We start from the raw sequence: 6519 nt of genomic DNA on the forward strand, positions 1-6519 counted from the left end.
CAACCTACCTTGGATTAAGGGAAACCTACATACCAAATTTCGTTGAGATATCTCAATTTTTGCTCGAGTTATCGTGTACACGGACAGACGGACAGACGGACAGACGGACGGACAGACAGACATGGCTTAATCGATTTCTTTTTTCATCCTGATCATTTATGTATATATTTTTCTATATCTATCTCGATTCATTTTGGCTGTTACAAACAACCGTTATGTGAACAAAATTAATATACCCTTGTGCACAAGTGCGCTCGGGTATAATAACCGATCTCAGGACTTGGTTGAAGGACACCCTATCTCAAAATTCGGATCGAAAACGCTCTATCTCACTTGAAAATATATTGAAAATGTACTGAGATAGGGCATTTTTGAACTGAATTCTGAAATGGGGCGTTCATCAACCGAATTTTGAAACAGGTCGTTCTTGAAAAGTTTTTTGGAGATCGGGTGTTTTCGAACTGGCTATTTAGATAGGTCGATCTTCCACTCAGCAGTCGATATCAGTCAATAAACCTCCCGCCAGTGTGTTTCTTTTGAGAACGCAATAGTGAAAAGGAGGGACACAGAGATAAGGACCTTTTACTCGATTTGTTCAAATAAATTTAATTGAAAAGTATGCAGTTTTAAGTAAAAGCAATGGCTTAGTTTTTATACATACATTTAAGAACAAACTTTGCGAGCAAACCCTTTAAAGAAAATATTGGCAAGATAGTTAAGTCTAAGCTCTATAGCCATTTGCACTTTCTTATGCTTCCAAGGTGGATATTAAAGTTGGAAACGGCATTAATTCGCAATGCGCTTTTTAATTTTATCTTACATGGTTAAAGGATGCTGAACTTGCAAGAATGATATAATACAATATTGCGCATTCCTGCGGGTAATGGGAATGCAACATAAAATAAAACGAAGAAGAATAGGAGAATAAAAGTTAACAGTCAAAAGAGTTAATTTATCAACATTCAACGGCGGCCGGGTTGAAAGTTTTACTGAATTTCAGTGTACCTAAAATTTATTTTTATTTCCTTTAAGAATGATAAAATTCGGCAATAGCAAAATAGCCTACAATTTCATGCGCCACTTTTGTGCTCAACATCGTGCTGAAATCGGATTTCACGAATTTTCTCTTAATCTACTTTCAGTAAACATCTACTCTGATGGGCAAGCATTCATCAGATTGCTGGATTTCTCATCGAGAGTGATTATATAGTGCCTGGCATTGCATCATGAACCAGCAACTTAAATTATCAGTCAAATAGCAGGAATGCCAGATCAGAAACGACAGGATAATTCTGGCGAAACTCAGCGTCACGTGAGGGTAACTACTATTAGCCACTGCCTAAAAAGAGGGCATTCGGGCAGAGCGGGACTACCGACTTTTGATTGAAGCCATTTAGTAGTAACTCGGTCACCATCTACTCTAGCGAGGGTTAGATACATAGCACGCCTTTAAAACTTGCTCAATGAGTAGGCAACCATTTAAATAGGATATTATACCCGCAGCTGAAACCCAAGACTTTACATTTAGCTGCACACAATATCCTGGTTTCTTAATACATAGAAATAAAAAAGTCGCTTTAAATTTTTTGACAGAAATACCGTATATTTTTTTTTTTTTTTTTGTTAATATACCTCACATAGCTTATTTTAATGGAAATTTTTTAATGTATATTTCGTGCATTCATAAATGAGGCATCCACTAAACTCTTAAAACCAAAAACCTGTAAAGTTCCAAACATGCCTAAAGGAATGCTGAAAAAAAACCTCGAAAAGACCTAAAGAAAATCTTGAAGTTGAATCGCGTTGAAAATCTGGATGGTTAACCAAGCCTACTAATCACAGAATACATAAATGAATGTCTATAAAATAATAAGCACAACTTGCCGGCTATTTTCTGCATCAATGCAGCGGCAAAAAGCGGCATTACACTGCGCGCCAGTAATTTTTACACACAAACAATTTTATATATTCGCGAAACCATGGACTAAATATAGTAAAACTGAGTCTTTACTTTTTCTCTCTGACGTCAGGATTTTCTTTTAAGGACTTTGAAATTTGAAAAATATAATTATTTCATTATCATTAAATTATTTAAAAAAATTCAGTGCAATGTAGAATTATCAGAGCAAAGTGAAAATTCTGTAGAATTAGGGCCGATTAAATTTGTTGGTGGATAAGGACGATTAGGTAATAAAAATGCCCTTTTCACATTTTAACTTTAAGTATGCTTGAAATTTTATAAGAATTATTTTCGCAAAAATTATATATTAAGACTAATATCGTCACTACACACGAATAACGGCGCGTTAGTGTTTTTACGGCGAAATAAGGCTCGTAAAAAAATTTTGTAAAAAAGATGCTTATGAAAAACTTCGGCGAAGTATGTTAAGAGTTTTTGACGCTAAAGTTTTTTTATGTGTCTTTTTTCGCCGTCAACTTTTGAGCTCGCGCCTTTATTCGTGTCTACTGACGATATGTACTCGAACACATCCTCGAATTTCGTTCTTCTAACTTTAAAACTTAAAAAATAAATTGAATTAAAAGGAAATGTTCAATACCTATTCCTAATGTGAAAATTTTATTATTTTTTAATTCTACAGGAATTAATTAATTTCTCTTTTATTTGTTGCCCATACTGTTTTTCTACATTGGGGTTGAATTTTTTAAATAATTTTTGGAATTAATCATATCTTTGAAACCACGAAGTCCTTTTAAAAAAAATCCTGACATCAGAGAGAAAAACCAAGAACGCAGTTTAAAGCGAAAAGAAATACTAATCCCCTGTTTATACACACGTTACAATATCAAATTGGTGAATGATATAATAGCGCACTAATACAGTCCCGTTTCTTTTGATATTCTTGACCGTGTGAAGCAAAAATTATATACCTACTACTTAAAGATATTCTTGCATTACGGATGTGAGCTGTGATGTGAAAAAATTGAGCAAATATAATGCAATCTGCGCTGGTATATTTAAATTGCACACAGGAAATGCTTCAGAACTGAGTATTTGGACTGCAATTCCGATGAAAAAATCAATTCGAGTTCGCTGCTTAAGTCTTTCGTTCGGTGCTGGAGTGCCTTTCGAATTTGTGTTTGTGCTTAGAAATAAAATGCTGAAACCAAAATAAAACAAGCAAATATGCAATAAATAATAAAAAATTACAAGTTTTCCTTGTGAAAAATGTTGCAAAATATTTGTTGTCACTTCACCTTTATGCCATCAATCAATCAATGTTAGTGCATTGCTTATGCAAACATACAAACATATATAGATATAAAATAGTATATACTTATGTATGTAAATACAAGCGCACACGCGTAGTCAACACTTACAAGAAGGCGTAGAAAATATTGTTAGCAATCTGTCAGCAACAAAAAGAAAAAACCACGACGGATCATAGCCGAAAAAATGGAAATTAAAAATTCACGCATTATGATTTAAGTGAACAGAGCTATTGACCACAAGCAAAGCGTAGCACAGCGCTGGTGGGCGTCAGCGGTGCAGGGAGATGCTGGTATGGCGAACATTAGAAGGAGATAGATGGACAGCTGGACAGCGCAACATGGTGCAGATTTGATAGACAGATACGCAATTGAAGCAGATCGCGCGATAGCCAAAAAAACACAAACACAAAGCGCTTAGGAGCGCAAATATTTATACAAATGCAAGAAAAAAATTACCAAATTGGCAACTGCAGCAAATGCAAATCGACGACTGTAATAAGCATTAATAGCTTGCAAGCATTTGTTAAACGGCTCAACATTACTGCCGACAGCGTGTAGTGGCAGCAGCAGTCGGCATTCGGTGGCAACGAGAAACGTATTAGCAACAGCAATCACTGCTGGCAGCTGCATAAATCAAAACAATTGTCCACTGCCGCCACCACCGCCGCCACCACCGCCACCGCCAGCACTCACCAGTCATTCAGATGCTGGCAGTTGGCGATATTTTTCACAGTAATATCAGCAGATATACAAACATGTTAGCAATTCTGTTTACATATTGTCGAATGCTTATTTGCATGCGCCTGCATTGTGGCTGAGAGACTGAGGCAGTGTGCGTGCGTGTAAAAGCGCATTTGCTGATCTGCTATCGCTCGCGGGCCACGCACTAGCCGCACCAGCACCGGCGGCGGCAGCAACAAAGTAGGCGTAGAAATGCAGGCATTGCAAACATTTGTTTCCTTTGCTGGCTTGCAATTTTTGGCAAATGCATTTTTTTTTTTGTTTTTGTTTTATACTAGATTTTTTGTCATGCCATTTTTCTGGATTTTCGAAAGGCATTCATGCGCTCAAAGTGTTTGCGTAAATGGAAGGTTCATTTCTTATGCATTTAGCCATTGGCAATAAGCTATTACTATGCTCAACCCCAAAAAAAAAAAAAAAAAAATAAAAAATTATAAATAACCGAAGCTGAAAGCAATATATTCTTAAATTGTATGATATGGTCGGTCATTCTGCCATGGCTTCCGGGTGTTTTGCATTACTTAAGCTACCCATTATAAGTAGTCACACAATTGCAGATTGAATATACAAACGCAATTCGCTGCTAAAATCAAACTCTTTTTTTTCTATTATAACGCCAATTGAATAGAAAACAATTAATCTTTTGCGACCTCCTTTCAAATTCATATTTAACACATTTATAATCAAAATACGAGTCTCATTGGCAACTTATTCATTTGCATTCAAAAATTGACATTTAGTATTTTGGAAAACTTGAAAAATGGTACGCATAAAATATGCTCGCAAACGCACTTAACTCTTGTGGACTCTATAGTTATGCAAATTGTTTTTTTTTGGTGTGTGCTATTAAATAATAAAGTCAGCCATAAACGCGATTTTTTATTAAAAATAAAAAATGATATAAGGCCTAGGCTTAAGTTTTATCACACAAAGGCGTAAACAAAATGAATATTTTACAAATGAGTTTTCTGCTGCCCATTCAGCAATGAAGCATTCAGCGGCGCCCATTCACTCCTACTGCAACGGGTTTAGTTTCTTTGCCAATCATTTTAGCAAACTTTTGTTCTTGCGAATATTTTTGTTTTTTACTATAATTTAAATAAAATTGTCACCTAACCATAATTCAGCTTGGCCTGTGGCTTAAAATAGTTGTAAAGACAATTTTCATCATTAGTAAGACACCTTGAAGCTTAAAGAACTATAAAAACTGAAGGCAGCTAGAAAATTTGTAGCCAACATTTTCGTAGAGCCTACAGCAATTTCGATGCCTTTATTCTCCTTCTACTGCAGTTTATGGTCAAGAAAGGCATGACAAAAGAATTGACTATAGGTTGTTTCCTGGATATAGATAGTGAAGAGAATCTTACTCTTATCAGAGGTGCGCTGGAATAGTCGCCAAATAGTGCAGACAAAATGGCTTGACATTAAGATAAACTAACATAGCTATTTTGTCAAGGAATAGGGAAAAGCTACTATAACTATTTGTTTAAGGAAGAAAATACACTTGACATATATATAGATGAAAAGCTCTCTCATGCACCTCGGTAAATCTATTAAAATGGTCAAATAATGGACTCTATTTTTTACAGCAATACTCATCGGAGGGAGGTTAAAAAAGCAGGGGTCAATGGCATACACATGACTACGGCATATAGCCGCCTGGCTCCAATTCACTAGCATTCCGTTCAACTGAATATATGTGAGCTAGTTCACTCACCAACATATACTCTAACAGAGAGGCGGTATGGAGTTGTCTTCAGCTATTAGATTTTATCTCATCCAGGAATTGGATTTGCATACCGGTGCAGGAAATGGTCTGCCCTCCTTTGGGTTTGTCCCTATAGATGCTCCTTAGTGCACTCTTTGCAATGGAATTTCGCATACCATTTGATTTTGTAATTTTTACGTTCACTCTAAAAGAAAATAATGGATGTACCATTAGATATACTATAATACGCTTCGTTAGGCTAAGTAAATATTATTGATTATCTTTTGCCGTAAAAAACGCGATTTGGAGGTATTCAAGTATTGTTCAAGTACTTGAGTATGTATGTATAATTAAGAGCATAGCCTTTACAACATATTTTTTGGTCTTTCGCTTCATTGCAAATGTAATATTATTGAATGAATATTAAAAAGAAAAGAAGATATACAAACGTAAATTGCTATTTTTTTCTAAGGATGCATGCATACATAAATACGTATGTTTGTCCTCATATACTTGCAACATGCAGGGTGTTAATAAAATTTCCGTTCAATTAAATTTGTGGTAATTGCTCACTTTTGTAATTGTTTTGACCATAAATCACCACACTACTTTGCATATTGGACCGAATATTAAAAATAAAAATGTTCATAACTCTGCGGCTTGTCGTTTTAGTTGTCACTTGGCATTCGGTTGTCCACGCAATAGGCATGTCACGCATTGCTACATATGATAGCTACATACATGCAATATACAAACAATTAATCTGTATTAGGCATTTTAATTGGTTGATTTATGTATTCGGTTATAAAGTGTGGCGACAGACAATGATTGAAAGACAC

This window comes from Rhagoletis zephyria, unplaced genomic scaffold (assembly GCF_001687245.7).
Source record: "Rhagoletis zephyria isolate East Lansing unplaced genomic scaffold, Rhagoletis_zephyria_1.1 Rzeph_scaffold_01106, whole genome shotgun sequence".
NCBI lineage: Eukaryota > Metazoa > Arthropoda > Insecta > Diptera > Tephritidae > Rhagoletis > Rhagoletis zephyria.